The sequence below is a fragment of the Dryobates pubescens genome, chromosome 36 (assembly GCF_014839835.1).
Source record: "Dryobates pubescens isolate bDryPub1 chromosome 36, bDryPub1.pri, whole genome shotgun sequence".
Classification (NCBI taxonomy): domain Eukaryota; kingdom Metazoa; phylum Chordata; class Aves; order Piciformes; family Picidae; genus Dryobates; species Dryobates pubescens.
Window position 1 is genome coordinate 4202565 of NC_071647.1, and position 24777 is coordinate 4227341.

At 49.4% G+C, this 24777-nt stretch overlaps 1 protein-coding gene across 5 annotated transcripts in view; it reads right to left on the minus strand.

Annotated features, from left to right (window-relative positions):
* TANC2 (tetratricopeptide repeat, ankyrin repeat and coiled-coil containing 2) overlaps positions 1 to 20384 on the minus strand; it is a 300071-nt gene extending 279687 nt beyond the window's left edge. For 4 of the 5 annotated variants that reach the window (XM_054176994.1, XM_054176995.1, XM_054176993.1 and 1 more), the window contains exon 1: positions 20275 to 20384. The gene's annotated coding sequence lies outside the window, so the exon portion shown is untranslated. Of the gene's footprint in view, positions 1 to 19639; positions 19757 to 20274 lie in introns of those variants that run through there. The other variant, XM_054176991.1, reaches the window with a different exon arrangement.
* Between the last annotated feature and the right edge of the window lie 4393 nt (positions 20385 to 24777).

Genomic DNA, 24777 nt, shown 5'->3' on the forward strand with positions numbered 1-24777 from the left:
AGGCTGGAGGTGAGGAGAAAGTTCTTCCCAGAAAGAGTAATTGGCCATTGGAATGTGCTGCCCAGGGAGGTGGTGGAGCCACTCACAGCTGGGGAAAAGAATCATAGAAAGGTTTGGGTTGGAAGACACATCCAAAGGTCATCTAATGGAACCTCCCTGCAGTGAGCTGGGACATCCTCCACTAGATCAGGTTGCTCAGAGCCTTGTCAAACCTGACCTTAAATTTCTCCAGGGATGGGGCCTCAGCTACCTCCCTGGGCAAAATTGCATTGCTCTTCTCTACTGGCAACACAGGCAGATCCAGGTTCAGCACAATGTGCCCTGCAGACCCAGGCTCAGCACAACATGCTCTGCATCTCACAAGGCCATGTTATCAGGGGACATGGGGAAAGATGGAGATGGCCATCCTAGGAAAAGATTTACTTGTATTTTACTGAAAGGCACAGAAGTCAGAGCTCCCAGAAAGCAGATCCCTTTGGAATGGGGATGCCAAACAGAGATCTGGGGAGACCACAGCTGTTCCTGACTGTCCTTTCCACTGCTAGCTGCATGGAGACCTGCTGAGGGCAACACTGCTTTGCATTGCAACACCACAAACAGCAAAGACACTGCTCCAAGCCTCCCAGTCTTGCTCACCAGCTAAGATTGGTGTCTCCCTGGAAGAACTCCTCAGTGTGGCCCTGGGCAGCCTGATCTAGTTGGAGATGTCACTGCCAACTGCAGGGGGTTTGGATAAGAGGACCTTGGAGGGTCCCTTCCAACCCAGGGCAATCTGTGGATGAACAACTTCCCATCCACACACTGATGGTAGTCTCAAGACCAGCTAGAAACACTTTGCCATGACTGCTTTGGCCTCTTTTGGGGTTTGTGTTTTTTTGATGATTTAAAAGCTCAGAGCCAGCTTTCCAGATTGATGGAAAAGAGAAGTGGGAAGGCATGTTTGTGTGTGTGAACATTTACTTAAATCCTTCCCAGTGCTAATGAGATGGACCATGAAAACCATCTGAGCAGGGAAAGGTGAGGGGACTGCACTGCACAGGAAAGGTTTCACGTGTGAACAGAGAAGAAATCAATGGTGTCTGTGAAGCAGATCCCGCTCAAGCCTCTGCTGGAAACCAGCACACAGCTCATGCTACACTCCAGGGATGAGAGATCAATTTCTGGCCCTGCTACTCGAATTCAACAGTGCTGCAAAGATAAAACAACAGCAGGATGAGAAGGGGGAGGGAGAAGGAAGAGGAAGAGCACAAATAAAGGACGGAAAACCAACCTGATGTTCCTATAATGAGTAATATGCAGAAGCTCGCCATCTGATATCTATACCAGAGGTAAACACAACCCAAGCAGAAAAACAAACACAACACATTTGGAAAAAGAGCTGGTTCCTCTCCAGCCCTTCTTAAGGCTATTTCCAGAGGACTTCACATTTTGGCCCACAGTATTCCTAAACACAACCAGCGAAACCCTGCGAGCGAGCTGCGAACAGCAGCAAGATAAAAGCCATTTCCTAGAGGAAGACACTGAACCCACAGAGGTACACAAACAACACAGCATCAGACCTGCAGACTTCTTACTTTCAGCTAAAAAGCAACCAGCTGTAAATATTGAAGCTTTCAATCAAACCAGGCCCATCAAACATGCAAACGAAGCGATTAATATTTTAAGTGGTTTTCTTACTTGGAAGAAGCTCAAGGAAAAAAAAAAAAGAGGCTAAAAATCAAATGTTACACAAATATTTGCAGTTTCACTAAGCATTTCTGATTGGTTTGATTTAAAGAAGTCAATCAGTTCAAGTCCCATTAGCACAAGCAGTTGAGATGCAACAACTCTTGACACCAGAAGTCAACGTGAAGGAATGCCACAGATACACAGAGTGGTCTGGGTCGGAAGGGACCTTAAAAACCATCAAGCTCCAAGTCCCCTGCCACAGGCAGGGACACCTCCCACTACAGCAATGTGCTCAGGGACCCATCCAACCTGGCCTTCAACACCTCCAGGGAAGGGGGCATCCATGACCTCCCTGGGCAACCTGTTCCAGTGTCTCACCACCCTCACTGGAAAGAACTTCTTCCTAATCTAATCTCAGTCTCCCCTCTTCCAGCTCAACGCCTTTCACAGTATCACTAAGGTTGGAAGAGACCTTGAGGATCACTGAGTCCAACCTGTCACCACAGACCTCATGACTAGACCATGGCTCCAAGTGCCACATCCAATCCCCTCTTGAACACTTCCAGGGATGGGGACTCCACCACCTCCCTGGGCAGCCCATTCCAATGATGAATGACTCTCTTGGTGTAGAGCTTTCTCCTCACCTCCAGCCTAAACTTCCCCTGGCACAGCTTGAGACTGTGTCCCCTTGTTCTGGTGCTGGTTGCCCCTCGTCCTGTCACTCTTTGTCAAAAGTCCCTCCCCAGCTCTCCTGCAGCCCCCTTCAGGTACTGGAAGGCTGCTCTGAAGTTTCCCTAGAGTCTTCTCAAGGCTGAACAGCCCCAACCCTCTCAGTCTGTGCCCATAGTGGAGGTGCTCCAGCCCTCTGATCATCTTCCTGGCCTCCTCTGGACCTGCTCCAGCAGTCTGATGTCCCTCTTATGTCAACTCTGTCTTATACAAGAGAGCACAGGCACATCAAATCATGGAATTGTTTAGGCTGTGGGCTCTTGTTAGTTATATTTTAATGATGTGTTACAGAGCATCTTCAAAATACCCTCAAAAAAGATCCTCCTCCATAACAACTACGTACTTCCTTTGAATGAGCTGAAAGAATTCCAGGCTGAGCCTGAACTTTCCTTCCTACACAAACACTCTAGAAAACTGGAAAATGATGTTCCTTGCTTTAATGTACATAATACAAGCACATAATACATCAAGCTAAAAGCCAGAGAAACTCTCCAAACACAAAGATCTCTCCAAGATTACTTCACATATAACTTTAATATATGTTACTAGGGGCTTATTTTTTTAAGCTCTTCGCAGTTTGGTTCAACCACATCACAGAATCACCAAATCACCAAGTTCTAGGGGGCTGGAAGGGACCTCTGAAGATCAAGCCCAACTCCCCTGCCAAGCCATGTTCAGCTAAAAGGTGGTCACACAAGAACATATCCAAGCAAGTCTTGAATGGTTTCGCAGATGGGGACTCCACCACCTCTCCAGGCAGCCTGCTCCAGTGCTCCACCACCCTCAAAGTAAGGAATCATAGAATCAATAAGGTGGGAAAAGACCTCAGAGATCATCAAGTCCAACCTATCACCCAACACCTCCTGACAACTAAACCATGGCTCCAAGTGGCCCATCCAATCCCTTTCTGAAGAGCTCCAGGGATGGTGACTCTACCACCTTCCTGGGCAGCTCATTCCAATGGCCAATGCAAAGAACTTCTTCCTCACCTCCAGCCTAAACTTCCCCTGGCACAGCTTGAGACTGTGTCCTCTTGTTCTGGTGCTGCTTGCCTGGGAGAACAGACCAACCCCCAGCTGGATACAACCTCCCTTCAGGTAGCTGTAGAGAGGAAGTTCCTTCTCATGCTTAGTTGGAACTTGAACATAAGTTTGTGTCCTGCCACTAGGCACCACAGGTCCCAGCCTCCTGACACCCACCTTTGAAGTATTGATCAGCACTGAGGAGATCCCCCCCTCAGCCTGCTCTTTTGCAGGTCAAAACCCCACAATTCCTTCAGTCTTTCCTCCTAAGCAAGATGTGTCCTATCACCTCTGCAGGCCTTTTCTGCACCCTCCCAAGCACATGCCTGCCCTTCTTGAACTGGGGAGGCCAGAACTGGACACAGTATTCCAGACGTGACCTCACCAGGGCAGAGCAGAGGGGGAATGGCACATCTGTGACTCCATACACCAAAGTATCACAGCCAGACTCTTCTGGCTGCAGAACTTCTTCCTCCTGTTGTGCATGAAATATGGAATATTCTTTTGGATTACTTTAACCAGTGCTGAAATTGCTAACTTCCAGGTTCAGCATTTAGAAGCATTTTCATGTGGTCAAATAAACTGCTGGGAACCAGCTCCAATAGGAAGAAGAAAACAAACACCCATGAACAAATGTCAGCTCAGTTGCCATTTCATGCTGGTGTCACAGCAACTATCAGAAACCCAAAACCATTTGGAAGTTTAGCCCAGGTTTGGGAAATTGCTCAGACAAATCCAGCCTTGACAGTCAGGAAACAAGTGCTTTGCTGCAGCCTTGGTTTTATCAGCCATGGTTTCAAGGAGATTTGGGATTTCCTAACAACAGACATGAAGCCAAAATGATTGTTTCCTCCAAAGGAGATGGCTGGGAAAGACAAATAAATGGGAGACTTCATGGAAAGCTATTCCTTTACACAGAGCTCCTTTAAAGGGGATCACACATAAAAACATTAGTCCAAATTAGCTGCAAGAATCTAATGTGCTTTCTGACAGTAATAAACTACAAATGGCAAAGCACATCATAGAATGGTTGGAGTTGGAAGGGACCTCCAAAGGTCATCCAGTCCAACCCCCCTGCAGTCAGCAGGGACATCCTCCACTACATCAGGCTGCTCAGAGCCTTGTCAAACCTGACCTTGAATATCTCCAGGGATAGGGCCTCAATTACCTCCCTAGGCAACCTGCTCCAGTGGTTCACCACCCTCATGGTGCTGAACTTGTTCCTAACATCCAACCCAAATCCTTTCTCTAATTTCAAACCATTGCCCCTCATCCTACCACTGCAGGCCTTTGCAAGCAGTCCTGCAGCCTTCTTGTACCCCCCTTTCAGGTACTGGAAGGCTGTTCTAAGATCTCCCCAGATCCATCCTTTCCCCAGGCTGAACACCCCCATCTGCCTCTTAAGGGAAGTGCTCCACCCCCCTGATTATCTTCATGGCCCTCCAGAGACCCACTCCATCAGGTCCACGTCTGTTGTCAAAAGGAAACACTTACATAGTTTTTCATGGGATTGTGAGCCACTGTTTCTGCTCCTGAACTGCAGCTCACAGAGGCTCAACACAGAGCCTGTTCTCCACCAGCTGACCCCCATGCACTACACAATCTCTTTTATCACATCCTGCAGCTCACACCAGAGGCAGCCCCATGCCAGCATTTCTTCCCTGTAACATTAATATTTATTCCCATTTTCTTGCAAAACTTTATCTAGGAATCAGCCAGCCAACAACTTGTCACACTTCAGGCTGCCTTTCCCCCTCTCTCCCCCCACAGTGATCCACAAAGAGCCTGAAATCAGAATATGGAAGAGCAGGACAGCTGCCAGCAGACTTCCTGCGCTCCCAGCCTCCAGCATATGGATAAACTCTTAATACAATGCAGAGAGACAACTTCTTGAATGCAAGCAGGCAGGGCCAGCTCCAGGCAGCAGTTCAGCACGAGAGTCTGGACTAGGAGAAGAGAATAGAATAGACTAGACCGGACCTATCATCCAACACCACCTAATCAACTAACCCATGGCACCAAGCACCCCATCAAGTCTCCCCCTGAACACCTCCAGTGATGGTGACTCCACCACCTCCCCAGGCAGCACATTCCAATGGGCAATCACTCTCTCTGTGTAGAACTTCCTCCTAACCTCCAGCCTAAGCCTCCCCTGGCACAGCCTGAGACTGTGTCCTCTCTTGTTCTGGTACTGGCTGCCTGGGAGAAGAGCCCAAGATCCACCTGTCTACAACCTCCCTTCAGATAGTTGTAGAGAGCAATGAGGTCACCCCTGAGTCTCCTCTTCTCCAGGCTAAGCAACCCCAGCTCCCTCAGTCTCTCCTCACAGGGCTGTGTTCCAAGCCCCTCACCAACTTTGTTGCCCTTCTCTGGACACACTCCAGTCTGCCACCAGATATAAATCAGGATTCACAGCACAGACACTGGAGAAGCACAGCTCTAGGCTGCCCAAATTCCCAACCTGCACTCACGTTGATGCACCAGCTGCACAAACACAGGTGGCAGCATATGAATCAGAGAAGGATGAATCCCTCATGTGCCAGTCAGCTCTACTACATCCCCAGCTAAATGGGTAACAACACAACAAGATGTGCTCTGTGTGACCAAAGAAAACCAAGCCAAACCATACTCATGTCAAACAGCACTGTAAAGACAGACCTGTCAGTTGGAAGATCACAGAATGGGAGGGGTTGGAAAGGACCTCTGGGGATTATTGAGTCCAACCCCGCTGCCAAAGCCGAATCACCCAGGGCAAGTCACACAGCAACACCTCCAGGTGGGTTTTGAGAGTCTCCAGAGACTAAGAGCATAAGATGGTCATCAAACTGCTAAGGGGGTCCAGAGGAGGCCACAAAGATGATCAGAGGGATAGTGCTTCAGGCTTCAAGAGTTGAGGCTGTTCAGCCTGGAGAAAAGAAGGCACTAGGGAAACATTAGAGTGGCCTTCCAGTACCTGAAGGGGGCTGCAGGAGAGCTGGGGAGGGTCTGTAATGACAGGATGAGGGCAATGGCTTTGAGCTGGAAATGAAGAGATTTAGACTGGAGATTAGGAAGAAATTCTTTACAGTGAGGGCAGTGAGACTCTGGAACAGGTTGCCCAGGGAGGTTGTGGATGCATTCAAGGCCAGGCTGGATGAGGCCTTGAGCAACCTGGGCTGGTGGGAGGTGTCCCTGCCCATGGAAGGGGGGTTGGAATTGGAAGATCTTTAAGATCTCTTCCAACCCAAAGCATTCTATGAATCTGTAAAACTGTATTGCCAGCTTGGTAGACAGATTAAACAGCCACATTCAAGTGCTTACTGAATAACATTCATTAATTCACTTTACAATCTGCCCATGTATCTCCCACCTTCAATGCTGGTCTCCATTTCCAAAGACCAAAACCACAGCAACCCAAGAGGAAAAAAAATAACTCAGTGCAAGGACTACAAACACATTCAGCAGACTCAGACCAAGTCTTTATTGACTGCATTTGTTAGGTAGTCTTAGGGATATTTACAACAGGCAGAAGCAGTAAAAAAGCACACAAAGAAGTAAGAGTCTAATGCAAAGCTTATCTGCTTTATGAGGATCCCTGCAGTTAGAGCTATGCCAGGAGGGGAAAGAAAAGATACTGGCAAAGTCCCCTCTCCGAGAGGCAAAGTATGCTGACAGAAGAGCTGCTAAATCATCTACCCAAATAACTGAACAACAAAAGCGTCTTTGAAAGCTATCTCTGTGTGTGTGTGCAGGAATTTTGCTCACTCTGATACAAAGTACCTTCAGGCTCTGAGCAAGTCTGCAAGGGGAGCCCAGATCCAAACAAAGTCACAAAGTTACAGCCCCCTCTCGCCTGCCCCTGCCCTGTGGGCATGCCGATGCCACTGAGCTCGGCTCACGTTCCACGAGGATGTTTTACAGAGCCTTGCCTTGCCAGTTTTCCTGTACCTATTCTGTTGGCCATTCTTTGTCTTCTGAATGAACTGCAAAATTCATTTGCTCACATTTTAAGTCTCCAATTTTCAAGATCCTTCTCGTTCTAATCCTTTCTTCCTCTCGCTGCAGCCTCCCTGAAAGCTGATGTCATCGGCAGGTTTTAGCGGTGCACTCTCAGTTCTGTCATCCAGGTTACTAAGCAACCTGCTAACCAGTCTCACATCCACTCTGCAGCAGTTCTGATTATGCTATGTCCAACTTTTCAGACCAAAAACCCATCAGAGGCCGTACCTGAAGTGCTACTAAAAGCAAGATGGGAAATGCCTCACCTAGTGACAAAATCTCTCCTTGTCCTTCAGGAGCTAACAGCGACTTGTTCCAGACTAGTCAGCGGTGCCAATGGATGAAGAACTGAGATCTTCCAGTTCCCATTTGGCAAAGTCAAACCCCAAGCCTTAAAACCTAGTCCATTATTCCCTCTCTTAAAATTACTCCTCGGTTTCAAGCTTGCCTGCACTACCCAAGCTGAGCCTTACATAACACCAGAAAAAGCCACCCTTTTTTTAGTGCCTAGGAGATGGTCTAGCAGGCATCACAGCCCATATTCCCCTGACTTACTCCCCTCACACTTGCTCCCAAATGCCAGCAACTGAAACCTCAGCACAGACCCCCAGGACTGAAAATACTTCTCAGGCCTGCAAAAATAAACACTCGCATCTCCTTCTCTTTGGAAACGTACACTGGTTTAGAACCACACCATTTGGCTTGTGATCACAACTTGTAACTGGCAAGAACTCCCACTGTTATTACTTTTTGGGATAACTGCTACCCACATAGTGCCAGATGGTAGATTCCACCTCTGCTGAGGAGGTGGAGGAGCACTGCCTGCTGTCAGCATTGCATTTTCTGTATTTTAAATCAAGACAGAGATAATATTACCAGTCTGAAGGGAAAGCAGGTGGGCATATGTAGCTCCATTACAGTTTCAGCCTTCAAAGAGCACTATTCCTTTCTTTAATGATGCTTGTGCCATTAAATCCTGGAGACAAAAAAAAAAGGCAAGAGGTGCCTTGACATGCATGCAGGTATTAACCAAAGGTTGCTGCTCACAAAGACTTCCAGCAAACACTAACACTCTTAACTCTGAAGCTGGGAATCTTGCACTAATAACTGCATGAAACAGCAGAAAGTTGAGGTGGGGTCCTCTAATCAAGCCTTCCCTTGAAAATTAAAGAGGAAGTCATCATTTGAGAGGAAAAATTCCCCACAGAATTGGCAAATGGGAGATTTCTCCCTTCCTAATTAAAATGAGCTTTTAAACTAAGATCACTTAGAACTGCAAAAGCTGCTAGAAAAGAGAATAAGCATCAGACCCCAACTTAAGCAGCTATAGAGAGCAACAGATTAAGTGACAAGAAGCTGGATGCACAGCTGCTGAACCTTTGCAAGTACCCTTAAAAACCAAGTCACATGAAGAGCACTGTGGCCTGCAAGCTTGGGGCAAGGCAGCAAAACCCACAAGCACACACACTTATTTGGATCATTCAAATGACTGCATCCACTCACAGCTGCACCCCTCCACAGGCTCTGCTGTACAACTCTAAGCCCAGCCCACATTTCCTTTCGGCTCTCTTCTCCAAGCATCACTTCTAAAATCTCTCTTTACAGTATTTCACTTCGGTTTTCCTTTCCCCCCTCTCAGAACCCTTCCACCCTCTCAGAACCCTTCCACCATCTACTCCATAAAAATCTCTGAAGGACAGAAAGTTGTTTGTCTGTTTGGCCACTAATCTCCCCTTTGCTGAAGACTTTCCTCTGCAGCCCTTACAAGCAACAGCCTGCCTAAGCCTATCCCCATTATCTGCTCAGGGACTGACCCTTAGCTTCACAGACATGCACTAACCCCTGAGAAGAAAAGACAAGGCATGGAGCTCAAGATCTGCAGGCTATTAAGGGAGCCTAGAGGAAGAGGAGTGGGCACAGGGGCCTTAGGCCTGAAAGGACATCACCATTTTGACCAACTCAAACTGCAACCCCCAGCCCCCCAGTGACTCCCCCACAACCTGGTGAACTACAGAACACGGAGGCTTTAACGCCGACATCTGCCAGCATTAAAAAACCACGTACCTCATTTCCACAGAAGCACTGAGTATCTTTATCTTCTACTTATCAGGCCTCTTCAAATCATTATCTGGAACATTACGAGCTCCCTACTATCAAAAAATAGTTTCTGGACACAGAATGATCCCACAGGACAGAGTGGGAGATAAGGCAAAAGGGAAAATGATCTGTTATTAAAGAGCCAAAATACCCACACCTCACTGCTCACTGCACTCTGGCTGCATGCTGTTCCTCTCCTTTCCAATAATATTTTTTCATTAAAAAAAGACTAACTTCATGGGATCACAACCCATGGAGAGAAGATGGCAAAAGCTCTTTTTTATTGATGGGAAAAGGCGCCACAAGAACCTGCCGTGCCGCACTAGTGGAACAGAACAGAACTGTTAACTCCACCGGCTTAGCATCGCTGGCAGTAAATCATTTCAGGAGGAAGGCAGTAAAATGGGGTTATTCTCTGTACTTTACCCCAGACATCTGGTTCAGCAGGGCTGAGAGACCAGCAGCTTTCAGGAGGGTGATGAGGAGAGCAAGAATCTACAGCTGGGGGACACACAGACAGGTGAAGTTTCTCCCAAGAGTGATAAAAGACAAGCTTGTGTTTGTTTGTTTCCCTAAAACAGCAGAGCAAATGAACCTCCCTTAAACAACCGCAGAAAGAATCTAAACCCTGTAACATTTCTACCTCTAGATACTCAATAAGGAAGCCACTCAATTCACATTTGTTTCTCCTCACAAACTTCTCCCTCTTTTCCTTGCATTTTTACCTCAATTTCATTAGAAATAATGGAATGGTTGGAGTTGGAAGGGACCTCCAAAGGTCATCCAGCCCAACCCCCCTGCAGTCAGCAGGGACATCCTCCACTACATCAGGTTGCTCAGAGCCTTGTCAAACCTGACCTTGAATATCTCCAGGGATGGGGCCTCAACTACCTCCCTGGACAACCTGCTCCAGTTGTTCACCAACCTCATAGTGCAGAACTGGCTCCCAACATCCAACCTAAATCTCCTCTTCTCTAATTTCAAACCATTGCCCCTCATCCTATCACTGCAGGCCTTTGGAAATAGTCCTTCTGCAGCCCTCTTGTAGCTCCTCTCAGGTACTGGAAGGCCTAAGGTCCCCCCCAGAGTCTTCACTTCTGCAGGCTCAACACCCCCAGCTTCCTCAGCCTGTCCTCACAGCAGAGATGCTCCAGCCCTCTGATCATTTTTGTGATCCTCCTCTGGACCCACTCCATCAGGTCCATGTCCTTCCTGCATTGATGGCTCCAAAGCTGGCCACTCTGGAACTGAATCATCACAAGATTCTTCAGCCCACTGAAAATGGAGAGCACGACAGGAGAGCCCATAGATACAGCTGACCAGTATTTAACCCAACCATTGAAACACTGACCACAGGATCTAGCTCAATCAGCTTAACACCCTGCAATTCAAGGATGGAAAATGCACCTGGCAAGGAACTTCATCTTACCATCAAGGTGACCAGCAGGGAACAGAAAAGACCATAATTGTTTCCAGGCTAACACTTTGAAGAGCATCAGTTAATGCTTTTCAGCCATTGGAATCAATGCCCAACTGCTTTCTGGAACCACAAACACTGTAAATATTCACACTGCCGTTCTGAAGAGAGATTGCACATTGCCTTTCATTTTGATACTTGTCAGATGCACTGAATGATTTCTCCTTGTCAAATGTCTACAGCAAAATTCTCATCCAGACTAAGAATGGAGCCCACATTTTTCAAACAGGTCTGAAAGAAGGGGGAGAACCATTTTATAAACAAGCCTCACTCATTAGGCATCTCAAGACTACAAATTGCAGCACTGATGTTTCCCATTCACTGCTTTACAAGAGCATTTTGCTTTAAGAAGACTCTGAGCACAGAAAAATAGCAGCAATCTGCCAAAATATTATCCTACCTGCCCTGGAACTCATACAGACATGAAGGGAAACATGAAATAAACACCCAAAATATTTAAAAGGAGGGAAGTAAACAGGAAGGCCTCCTATCCTAAAACACAAGTTAACCATCTCTTTTCTCACCCTCACCAAGTAATGGCAAATTCCCAGTGTGGCTGGTATTGCAAATATGAACACACCTGCCCCAAATCAGAGTCCAAGGGCAGGAGATTGAACACATCCAAGTGCCAGGTTCTGCACATTGGCCACAACAACCCCATGCAGTGCTACAGGCTGGGGGCAGAGTGGCTGAGAGCAGTCAGACAGAGAGGGACCTGGGGGTACTGGTCGATGGTAGGCTGAACATGAGCCTGCAGTGTGCCCAGGCAGCCAAGAGGGCCAATGGCATCCTGGCCTGCATCAAGAACAGTGTGGCCAGCCGGAGCAGAGAGGTCATTCTGTCCCTGTACACTGCACTGGTTAGGCTGCACCTCGAGTACTGTGTCCAGTTCTGGGCCCCTCAGTTTAGGAAGGAGGTTGACTTGCTGGAGTGTGTCCAGAGAAGGGCAACGAAGTTGGTGAGGGGTTTGGAACACAAGCCCTATGAGGAGAGACTGAGGGAGCTGGGGTGGATTAGCCTGGAGAAGAGAAGACTCAGGGGTGACCTTATTGCTCCCTACAACTACCTGAAGGGAGGTTGTAGACAGGTGGATCTTGGGCTCTTCTCCCAGGCAGACAGTACCAGAACAAGAGGACACAGTCTCAGGCTGTGCCAGGGGAGGTTTAGGCTGGATGTCAGGAGGAAGTTCTATACAGAGAGAGTGATTGCCCATTGGAATGGGCTGCCCGGGGAGGTGGTGGAGTCACCATCATTGGAGGTGTTTAGGAGGAGACTTGATGGGGTGCTTGGTGCCATGGGTTAGTTGTTTAGGTGTGTTGGATTGGTTGATGGGTTGGACATGATCTTGAAGGTCTCTTCCAACCTGGTCTATTCTATTCTATTCTAAATACTTCATTAATGAGATCATTACAAATCTGGAATTTAAGATCACAATTCAACCATAATTAGCAATTCAAGCTGATGCAAGCAAAAACCAGACAACAGAAGTGACCACGAGAGTGAGGGGCTCTATGGAAAACCACACATTTACCCTACCCACTGTGATTTGGGGAATTCCAGCTCAAGCAAATCCCATATTTTATTCCTGACAATATCCCCCATAGATCCAGGTGATAGATGCTGTTCATTTTTTTTAGCTGCATGTCTTGAATGTGTTTACACAAGCTTCAGGTTTTAAGCACCACACAATGGAGCTCTGCAGTGGCACTGATCTCTGAAAACCGAGTCATCTGTTTCAGTGGCAAAAAAAAATCCCCAGAAGTTAGGGGAAACAGGATGTGAAGACAAATAACTCATCATGACAACCAAATCTCTGGTGTCTTACATGCAACCTGCTCTAAGCTGAATGATCACCATCTTCCAGATTAAAAAGCTTGAGGGAAGAGAAGCAAGAATGCTCATCTGCATCCTTGCCAGCTGTGGAAAGGCTTGGATGGTGGAAGATGTACATTTGTGATTTGCATACACTCAGAGCTCAGCACAGGAACAAACACAGCTTTGAGCTTCCTCTGCTTTCAGCAGCATAATAAGGTCAGAAACCCTCATCAGATGACTTCTCAGTAACTTAGGAGAAGTGGGACAACATGAATGGAGCTGCTTGTGGTGCAGAAAGAATAAAGTGTTATATGTTCACAGTGTATGTATGAATTATCCTGTCTCATTAAGTACAAGCAAACAATTAATGAACAACAAATTGCTCCAATACAAATATGAACTGTGTTCAGTTTTGGCCCACTCACTCCAAGAAGGACAATGAGGAGCTGGAAGCATGTCCAGAGAAGGGCAACAAAGCTGGTAAAAGGTCTGGAGAACAGGGCTGGTGAGGAACAGCTAAAGGAACTCTGGTTGTTCAGTCTAGAGAAAAGGAGGCTGAGGAGAGACCTCATTGCTCTCTACAACTCCCTGAGAGGAGGTTGCAGTGAGGTGGGGGCTGGTCTCTTCTCCTTAGTATCAGGTGAGGAGACAGCCTGAAATTGTGCCAGGGGAGGGTTAGCTTGGAGATGAGGAAAAACTTCTCTTCTGCACAAGAAGTCAGGGATTGGAATAGGCTGCCCAGGGAGGTGGAGGAGTCACCATCTCTGGAGGTATTCAAGAACCGTGTGGCCATGGCACTCTGGGACATGGTTCAGTGGACATGGTGGTGTTGGGTTGACAGACTCAATGATCTTAGAGCCCTTTTCCAACTGAAACAATTCTACAGTTCTATGAAATCAGTCCCCAGCCAACCAGAGCAATTAACAGCACCTCCAACTTTCACACCACAGAGCTGTCAGCCCGCTCCGAAAGATACTCCTTCAGTTACCAATATGTTCCTTCTCCTGAAGGACAACTAAATAACAAAATACTGGTAACAGCTGAAATGTCACCAGGCCTGATTCATCACCCTCTTCATTAGTTATGCCAGTTCAAAAGAGAACACCACTCTAACAGATTACTTCGCTAGCCACGATGAGCTCACACAACATCATCCCTCACCAGCGCAAGGGCCCCAGCTGAAGGAGGCAGTGGCATGCAGAGACTTGCCTGCATAGGAATAGTAACATGAACTCACCAGGAGCCTTCATGTTCCTCAAGTATCTACGTGTGCCTTTGCCAAATTGGCTCTTAAGGATTGCTACCTAAGGTTACTTCGTCAGTGAAGCTAAAGAACTCCCATCACTGCAAAGCAAGAGGGTTGGTGGGAGGGAAAAGAGGGGGGGAAAAAGTCACTCCCAAATCCCATAATCCCAAAAGCAACGTTTTTAGCAACTAAAGCCTCCACTGAGAGCAAGGAAAAGCTTTAACCCCCTCCCCCCCAAAAAAAAATAAATTTATAACAATGGCTGAGGAAGCAAAACTTAAGCCAAGGTTTGCTTTATGCAGAATACAAACAGACCCAACTGTAACATCTATTTTATAAACACCACGGCTGAGAAATGATTCCTTTGGAATGAAGCAATCACGACATGGGGCACAGACCCAAACCTAAGCAAGCATGCTACACATTTGCTTAGATCACTACCACTTGGTGTTCTCTTCAAGAGTGTTTGTGAAGATGGAGGTTCTCACAGCACTCTGTAAATTCACTTCTTGGACACTTTCTGGAGACAGTTAACAAATGCAGTCCAGGAGGAAAGCCAGACTACTCAGGGAACTGTACAGATTATTTTCCTCCTGAAGATCTTTAACCCCACAGTCCCCCATCACCACAGCTCCTCAAACACACAGAATTTCTATTCAAAATCCAGTCAAGGAACTTCTGCTCTCCCATCACAATCCCAAAGCCAATCCCATACTAGGACAACAAGCTAAATTCATAGCATCACAGAATAGTTTGGGTTGGAATGGACTTTGACAGGAATCATCTAGCTCCAACCCTCTGCCATGGGCATGGACACCTCCTGCCAGATCAGGTTGCTCAAGGCTCCATCAAACCAGGCCTTTGAGCACTTCCAGGCTTGGAGCCTCCACAAATTCTCTGGGCAACCCATTCCAGTGCCACCCTCACAGGGCAGAATTTCTTCCTAATGTCTAATCTTAATCAAGGTTCTTCCAGTTTGAAGCTATCACTCCTTGTCTTGTCACTACATGCCTTGGTAACAAGCTCCTTTCCAGCTCTCCTGTACCAGAGTTTGGAAGTGTTGGAAGGCTGCTCCAAGGTCTCCCTGAAGCCTTTTCTTCTCCAACAACCCCAAAATTCCACAAATTTGTCCATCACCCTCATCACAAAACTAGACCTTTCCATCACTGGCTGCTTAAGTAGAACCTCAGTGAACTCTAGCAGGTGGGGCAGTTTCACAAGGGACAATTTCACGACAGGGCCCTAGAATCCCAGCGTCTCCCTTTCCAATCTTAAGTCCACAAAACGAGTCACTAGCTGCTGTAATGCACGTAGGGCTTGTGTTTGAAGTAATTACTTTTTATATGAATGTAAAACAAGCAACCTACATTTTAGCCCCATAAAATAGTGGGACTAGAATAATCCCAAGGAACAGAACTAGAACTTGGGTTTTAAAGCTCATAAAATCCAACTGGCAAATAAACCAGAGATGAATGATCTAGTTCACTCCACCACCGCGAGCGCTTGCAGCTGCAGCGCGCTACAAACGCCACTTTCACTCCAGTGAATGCAACAGGCACACTCTCTGACTTGAAGTTAAAATGAACTTGGTACTCCAAGGTGAAGGCTTCAAATTATCCCAGTCAGAAACAACCAGCAGGCTCTGTTCTGCTCTCACTGTGGTAACCTCCCACAGACCTCACTGGCAGTGTCACTTGATCCTGTGTGGCCCCACAGCTTTTGCACGTTCTACAGATGCTGAGAAACGTTCCTAGAGGTTGGCAGGTATTTATTCTGTTGGAAGCAAAGTGCAAGACAGGCTGGAAATACTGATCAGGCTGACCACAGGGTTGTAATCAGTGATGTAATTAAGGCTATAAGCCTGTGAGCATCCCTTGTGTAAGTACTTCGCATAAGCAAAACATAACCTCACTGCATAGCAAAAGGTCCATTTTAAGGCTCTGTGCAAGTACTCCAGCCATGGGTTCACAACTGGCATCAGCCATTCAGCAAGCTCACAGCTGCCATGAAGGGCAGATCCACACTCCTGCACCCTCCTCCCGTCACCCTCATGTTCAACAGGTCAAGTTCAGTTTATTGATCCAGCCAGAAATTAACTCTGCAAAAACAAATAGTTTTCTTTCACCCAGCAGCTGCTGAAGCATTTAACTTGCTACGAGAGAGGGCTACAGCTCCACTGCACCAGGGGGAAGGGGGATATGAGGGCTCTGATTTCACACCAGCCCTTAAAATCAGCTTCAGCTCAACAAGGAACAACCTTCAGAGCCATTTGTGCGTCCAGATGTCAAAGCAAACCATCCTGCCACGTCATTCTGCTCTGAAGAAGGAAAAAAATCATTCTCAGAACTTTAAAATAAATAAATAGCTTCAATGCCTATACTCACAGCCCTTAGACATCAAAAAGACACAAAATCAGCTTAAAAAAAACCCAAACAACTAAAGCAAAAGATGTTTTCTTCATATTTCATGTGATGGAATTACAGGTGTTAGGAGCCTCTCAGCTGATCCCAAGTTTAACCACCTCTAGAAAAGGTAAACTTAGATGAAGCATAAGAAGGAAGAGAATCCTTTTCTTCCTTTTCTTTCAGAAAGAGTTGAGAGGACTGCAGGTTACTTTTTTTCTTTATTAATGCTAATTAATATTTCTGGCTGCCTTCTTACTATCTCCCTTTTGCTACACAACAAAAAAGTAAGATGTACCATTACCAATTTTAACCAGCACCCCCCAAATGCAAGAAGCTATAAGTATAAGCTATAAGCAGAAGATGAGCAGAGGGCTGGAGCACCTCTCCTGTGAGGACAGACTGAAGGAGTTGGGGCTGTTCAGTCTGGAGAAGAGAGGGCTCCCAGGTGACCTCATTGTGGCCTTCCAGTATCTGAAGGGGCCTACAAGAAGGCTGGGGAGGGACTTCTCAGGATCTCAGGTAGTGATAGGACTGGGGGGAATGGAATGAAGCTGGAGGTGGGGAGATTCAGGCTGGAGGTGAGGAGGAAGTTCTTCCCCATGAGAGTGGTGAAGCCCTGGAATGGGTTGTCCAGGGAGGTGGTTGGGGCGCTGTCCCTGGAGGTGTTCAAGACCAGGCTGGATGAGGCTCTGGCCAGGCTGATCTAGTGTGAGGTGTCCCTGCCCATGGCAGGGGGGTTGGAACTGGATGATCCTTGTGGTCCCTTCCAACCCTGACTGATATTATGATTCTACACTAATGAAACTTAAATGTGCCAGAGCAGATAGTGTTCCTCCAGAAATATATAAACCAAAGCCTGCAGAACTCAGTTTGGAGAGATCATAATGTTGTGAATGGTGCACACCTGGGCCTTGTAATTTGCATTTATGGCCACTAATATTAATACATTAGAATTTACAGCAGAACATGAGGCTTGCTTGCCTGTAATGCTGCACTAAAAACCTCATCTTCCAAAATTCCCTGCACCTAATGGATATGCTCATGGGTTTCTCAACATCACAGAACTGTAGGTGTTAGAAGAGACCTCTGGATATTGAGTCCAATCCCCTGCCAAAGCAGATCCACCTGAAGGGCACACAGGTGGGCTTTGAATGTCTCCAGAGATGGAGACTGCACCACCCCTCTCTCTGGGCAGCCTGCTCCAGTGCTCTGTCACCTTTAACAAAGTTCCTCCTCATGTTTAGATGGAACTTTCTATGTCCAAGTTTGTGCCACCTACCCCCTTCTCCTGACACTGAAAAAAAGCCTGGTCCCATTCTCCTGACATCTACTCTTCACATACTGATTGGCATTGATGAGATTCCCTCCTTGGTCTTCTCTTCTCCAGACCAAAAAGGCCAAACTCTCTCAGCCTTTCCTCCTAAGAGAGATGTTCCAGTCCTCAAATCATCTTTGTAGCCCTTTTCTGTACCCTTGTCCAGCAAGTCCCTGTCCTTCTGGAACCAGGGAGCCCAGAACTGGACACAATATTCCAGATGTGGCTTCACCAGGGCAGATAAAGATAGATAGATTGATCTAAGGTATGTGTATATAACTTGTATTCTAGGCTTATTGAAACTAAATCTAGATTTGCAACCTGAGGTATTAAAAGGTCATGGACCTCAGAAGACATATTTTTGTTTAAAATATGCATTTCAATTAAAAACCTCCACAAGCCCAGAGGATCATGGGAAAACCAATGGAAAAGGAAGATGAGAAGATGATGGGAACTGCTACACCACCATCAATATTGATAAGGAGTTTATTTTAGAGAATTATATTAGTCATCCAGTTACACTGGATGTGTAACCAGTAATCACCAGTCTGAATCTGCATGCAAGTATGCTTCAGCCTTCCATGACCACAACCCAGATCCAGACAGGAGACAGCCCCACCACTCCTCTCCATCAGATGGAATCTGTGCTAAGTTTGGAGTACACACAGGCTTGGGCATTCATGATGCACGCAGCAAGAGTCACGACAAGAAACAGGCACAACTCTTTATGTAGCTTATTTTTCAGACACCCCAGAGTCACAGCGGCCACAGACCTCAGCCAGCCTTTGCCCATGCACTATTGCTTCCCCCCACCTCCCCCTTGAACGGTTTGTTCAGAGCCAACAAAAAGGGATTTGGATCATGACAGGTTGCACTATATTGTATTTTCATGAATTCTACTGCACGTCCATCACACATTTGCTAGGTAAACATACCACCACACAGAGTAGTCATGATCTAAGGTGTCTCTCACCACTCCAGTAAGAAAGCCTCATGTGATTGTAGCTAACAAATTCTCTTCAACACGTTCTCACCAAAAGGCATTCATTTCACTGCCTTTTCTTTTTAACTCGCACATCAGGAAGGGATGCTTTCAGGTTTGGTCTTTTAGTGCTGAGAATAGGGTGGGGGGAAAAATAGACAACACCCAACCTTCAGCATTTCCAAGCATTCCCAGCTCCAGCCTGAGAAGTGCTGCAAGCAGGTTTCATGCCCATGTTGTTGTTCTCTGCAACACGTCCTCTGTGTTTCTTGCTCCTCTCCCAATTCCACATCAATTTGCCTTCACTCAGTATGCTGTAGCTATGCTGCACTCCCCAGCAGTGCTAATTAGCCTTCATAATTTATTTAATTTCTCCAGATACTTCATTCTCCTCATGCTATTTCCACCTGCATAAACCCCTAAAATCGACATCAATGCATCGTTCTCTGACCCAGCTTAGTGCCTGACACACGCTCTTCAACTTCCCCGTGCAAACAGGGATGAGAAGCTCTCTTTTCCTTGCAAAACATCCACCTGAGAGAAACTGTTGGCCTCATCATCCCTCCTTGCTTTTTCCACATTTTAGCCCCCAACAACCAACCCACGCCTGCAACAGAAAGACACTCTGTGTCATTAGACTCCACACTCCTTACTCACCCTACGGGAGGAAGAGGAGGGAGGCTGTTTAACCCTATTTTGCTCCAGCAGTGGAACAGCAGTAGCAGCAGGCGGGGAACGGAGGGCGGTGTGTGTTTGTCTCACGTGTAGCTACCTGCAGCAAAGCCCTGGATAGCCGGGGCCATGCTGCAAAAAAAATCTCTTCTAGCCTCCCTCGGCGTGTGACGGGATGGATCTGAATGGCAGCAGCACGTGATGCGCACACGAAATATTAATTAATCACTTACCTTTTCAGCCTGCACGCCGCTCTCTTCAAACCAGACGGGTTTTCATTGAAAAAAAGGGAGATGCAATTTTCCCAACTCTACCTGCACGCCGCTCGCCCCGGCCCCACCTCTGCACCCGCTGCTGCTTCCCAGCGCTGACCGCTGCTGCTCCGACTTTTACCAACGAGCAACCAGACCTCGTCGAGAGGCTCAGCCCGCACCGGGCCGGCCCACCCCGCCGGGGAGCTGCGGGGTGCGGGCTCAGGAGGAACCCGTCGGGGGGCTGAGCGGGGCCTCACCGGTGGGCTGCGGGGCGCTGGCTCAGGGGCAACCCGCAGGCAGCGTGCGGGGGGGGCCCCACCACAGGGAGCAGCACCCACCGCCCCCCACCCCGCTGTAGCCCCCGGCCCAGCTGTCGCCGCGCTGCCCGCCGCGGTGCGGGGCTCGCCCGGTCCCCGCCCGTGTGCGGCACCGCGCGGTGGGGAAGCAGGGCGTGAGGGGCGTGGCGGCGGCGGCGGCGGGGGGGGAGGGTCTCGCTGCGATTTCTACCGAGACGCCGCGACCCGCCGACCCGCGTCGGCGACATGTCGCGGGGCGTCGCCCCCCTCACCCCGAATCTGTCGCGGCGGGACACACACCCCACACACAGTCCTTACCTGTCGCGACGGCGTGGCGGGGCTCGGCGGCGGCCCGCGCCCCCCTCCCAGACGCACCGCCCGCGGCCGCGGCTGACGAGCGCGGGGCGCCTCCCTCTCACCACATCGCCGGGAACCGCCGGGAGCGCGCATTCAAAGGGGAGGGAACGGGGAAGGGCTGGGGTAAGGGGGGGCGGGGGGGAGGGGGGGATGGCCGGTCTCGCCCCTCCTCGGAGGCGCCGGCTCTGCTGCTCCCTCACCGCCCAACTGCCGGCAGCCACCCGCTCCCTTCCCTCTCTCTCGCTCTCCTTCCTTCCCTGACCGCGGCCTCCCCCGGGGAGCGGCAGCCCCCGCGCCTCTGCCCCCAGCTCAGCTCAGCTCGGGGCGCGCCGCCGCCACCTCACGGGGGCGCGCAGATGGGGGAGGGGAGCGGGCGGGGCGGGAGGGGAGGGGGAAGGGAAACGGCGGGCGGGAGCGCGCGCCCCCAGGCTCCCTCCTTCCCGGCCTCCCTCCGCGCTCTGGAGGTGAGCGGCCCGGGAGGGGCGGGGCTGATGCTTATTATGCGTTAGGGGGAGTGGCTATGTAAATGACCCGCCCCGCTCCGCCCGAGCACAACCTGCGCCCCGGGAGGTCTCCTCAAGGCGGGCAGGGCCTTGCCGGGCCGCCTGTACCTGTGCGCGGCCGCTGCGGAAGGCGGGGAGCGGCGGGATGCGCCTTAATCACATCCGTGATCGCCGCCTGCGATAAAGGCAGGCTCCGGCGTGGCCACAGTAGCGCCCGCGCCCGGCGAGCGGGAGAAACTTTAGCGCGGGGGGAAGGCAGCAACTGTGGCGGCGGCGCCGGGGCCGTGTGTAGGGCGGGAGCGCTAACGCTGCGGCGGGGCGAGCGCCTCCTGTAAGGGGGAACGCGCTGGCGGCGGAGCGGGGCCCTCCTATGTAAAGGCGGCGGTGCTGGGTGCGGAGCCGCTCTCGGATGGGAAGGCGATACGGTGGCGAGCCCCCGCTTGAGGGGAGGCGGCGACGGTGGGCGCGGAGCCGTTCTCGGAGGGGAAGGCGGTGGCAGTGGGCGCAGACCCGATCTCTGAGGGGGGAGACGGTGGCAGTGGGCGCAGACCCGATCTCTGAGGGGGGAGACGGTGGCAGTGGGCGCAGACCCGATCTCTGGGGGGGGAGACGGTGGCAGTGGGCGCAGACCCGATCTCTGAGGGGGGAGACGGTGGCAGTGGGCGCAGACCTGATCTCTGAGGGGGGAGGCGGTGGGCGAGCCGTCGCCGCCCGGCAGGCTCTCTGCGGGGCGGCCGCCGCTGTGGACAGGCTGTGCGGCAGAAGAGCGAGCAGCCCCCGGGCGGCTCCGTGGGGCCGCGCCGCGCTGCGGGGACCTGAGCTCCAGCGGCTCCGGCATCTGTCAGCGCCTCCAGCAGGGCCGAGGCGTTAACGCTGCGCTCCGCCGCTGAACCTGTTCCTGCAGGTACCGCTCGGAAGGGAGCGGGGCTGAGCGAAGGGATTTTTGGAGCATGACGGGGCCATGAGGCGATGGGAACGCGATCAGCGCAGTCGGCCCCGGTGCCCGTGTGCTGCCCGTGTAGGCAGAGCTGCTCTGGGTACCTCCCGTGCGTGTAGGCTCTTCCCTCGCTGTCAAAACACTCCCACAGCTTTCTAGTGGTGGGGGGTTAACAGAAGAATCCTGGGAATAATACCTGAGAACCAACATGTTTCACTCATCCTCCTCTACAGGAGATCAGATGGTTGAAAACCAAGTGCCAAAGAACACACACAAAAAGCCATGTTACCTGTTAAAGCTAATGCAAACCCTTTAAGTTAGCTCAATAACGAACTTCAAGATACACAGCACAAACCCCATTGCTTCACTGTGCACTGAATGAAACACGTGACAGTAATTTGGGGGTCTCATCAAACTAAAAATCAGCATTATTTCTGCACAAACAAGTATATGGCAAGCACAAATCTGGGGGTTATCTGATTATTTCCCTTTAAGGAAACTAATATTTATTTCTCAGTCAACAAAATAATCTTTTCGGTCCTATACAAGATGTTCCTTTTAATTAGATTAATTAAAAGTCCCCCCACTCCCTTGGGGTGGATGCCTTGTTAAACCTTCTGGGTGCAGATTGCTCGCCTCCATCTAACCCCAGAGTGGTTTCAAGCTTTACATCACAGCTGCCCACGGTGCCAAATTAATGACCGAATAAATGAGGCAAGAGGGTAATCTTCAGTTGTGAGTCAAGAAAACGGCTTGTGAAAGAAAAATAAACTGCAGGAGAAAGAGTCCTACCTAGGAAGTGTTCATAAAACTGGGAGGTAGCTCTGGTCTGGGCTTTGTGTGTGTAAACAAGATGCCAAGTTTCTGGAATTAAGTTGGATGAGGGTGAGTGGTTGTATGTCATCCACATCATCCATCCCTTCAGTGCTGGGGTTCTGCTTGCACAGGAAAGAGGCATCACATGAAACAGTGCAACAGGCGCTTGAAAAGCCCACACAGTCGGAGAATCTTCCAGAAATTCTTTTTCATCTCAATCTGTGGCCTCCTGACTCCTTCCTTACCTCCAGCAGCAGGGCTTTCTCTTGGGAACCGCCTGACTTCTGATGCCCCTGAGGCTTTTTAAGCCACATGCACCAGAGGGGAGCATGCAGCCAGAATCGTTCCCATTTTTCCTCCAGCAACTCATTAGCATAGCAGATCAGTGACTCTGCACGGTTACAGCACCAAGGAGGAATAATAGTTCCACCTACAAGAAAATATTCTCAGAACTGATGTCAACTGCTTTATGTACTTACCCCTGTCATGCCTGAGAAAACAGATTTCAAGACAGAGGTCTGTGAAAGAGGGAGGATCTGATGCTTCCAAAGACAGTTGAGAAGTCAAAGAGAATGAAATCATGGCGGGGGGAGGAACACAAACCGAAAAAGCAGCTTCCAAGTAGAGAGAGAGGAGGCAGTAACTAAATGCTTAGATGTGTCCAATGCATAGCTCACCTTGGTCATGTGTGTGAACACCAGAGCAATGGCACAGGGTCCATTTCCCACCCTGCCCTGTCTGGCCATGGCCAGGAGTGGATGCTTTAGCATGGGTTAGCTGAAAGTTGCCCAGAGGCCCATCGAGCCTCACCTTGCATACAGAATCATAGAATCAATAAGGTTGGAAGAGACCTCAATGATCATCAAGTCCGACCTGTCACCCAACACCTCCTGACTACTAAACCATGGCTCCCAGTGCCACATCCAATCCCCTCTTGAACACCTTCAGGGATGGTGACTCCACCACCTCCCTGGGCAGCACATTCCAATGGCTAACAACTCTGTGAAGAACTTTCTACTCGCCTCCAGCCTAAACTTCCCCTGACACAGCTTGAGACTGTGTCCTCTTGTTCTGGTGCTGCTTGCCTGGGAGAAGAGACCAACCCCCACCTGGCTACAACCTCCCTTCAGGGAGTTGGAGAGAGCAAGAAGGTCTCCCCTGAGCCTCCTCTTCTCCAGACTAAGCAACCCCAGCTCCCTTAGCCTCTCCTCACAGGGCTGTCCTCCAGACCCCTCCCCAGCCTCGTTGCCCTTCTCTGGACACCTTCAAGTGTCTCAATGTCCTTCTTAAACTGAGGGGCCCAGAACTGGACACAGGACTCAAGGTGTGGCCTAACCAGTGCTTAGTACAGGGCAGAATGACTTCCCTGCTCCTGCTGGCCACACTGTTCTTGATGCAGGCCAGGATGCCCTTAGCCTTTCTGGCCACCTGGGCACACTGCTGGCTCATGTTCAGCCATCTGTCAATCAGCACCCCCAGGTCCCTTTCTGTTTGGCTGCTCTCCAGCCACTCAGACCCCAGCCTGTAGCGCTGCCTGGGGTTGTTGTGGCCAAAGTGCAGCACCTGGCTCCAATCACCTCCCTGGGCAACCTGTTCCAGTGTTCCACCACCCTCATGGTGCAGAACATCCTCTTCCCTGTCTTCAAAGCATTGTCCCTTGTCCTATCACTACAGGCCTTTGGAAACTGTCCCTTTCCAACCTTCTTGTCAGCATTAGAACCATTCATTCAGGCATTTCTTTGGTGAACCAGGGAGCCAAAAAAAATCCCATGAACCCCTCAATCAGCTCTTTGTGTTTGTGTTTGTACTGCAAGCTGACATGAATTTTCCACAACAGGAAGGGAAGGAGCTGGCTGTAATAAACAAGATGTCTCTGAAATAGCCAGAATCCCCCCAGGAAGATGTAAAAACACTTGGTCTTTTCAATCAATACCCTATCAGGTCATCTCCTAGATGGATTCTATTAAGTACAACCATATGAAAAGAAACAAATACTGCTTACAGTGTTTGTTGTCTAAGAAATACACGCCTGTGGAGGGGAAAAAAAGGTTCCTGTAAATGTGAGATGTTCCTTTTCTTCACACTTCAGCAGCCTGCAGGAACATGGGGTCTGCCACCCCTTCAGCAGCTAATGAAAGGCACAGCTACTTGTGTCGCCTGGGGAGTTTTGAGAGAGATTTGGGTGGTTGTTTTGTTGGGTGTTTTCTC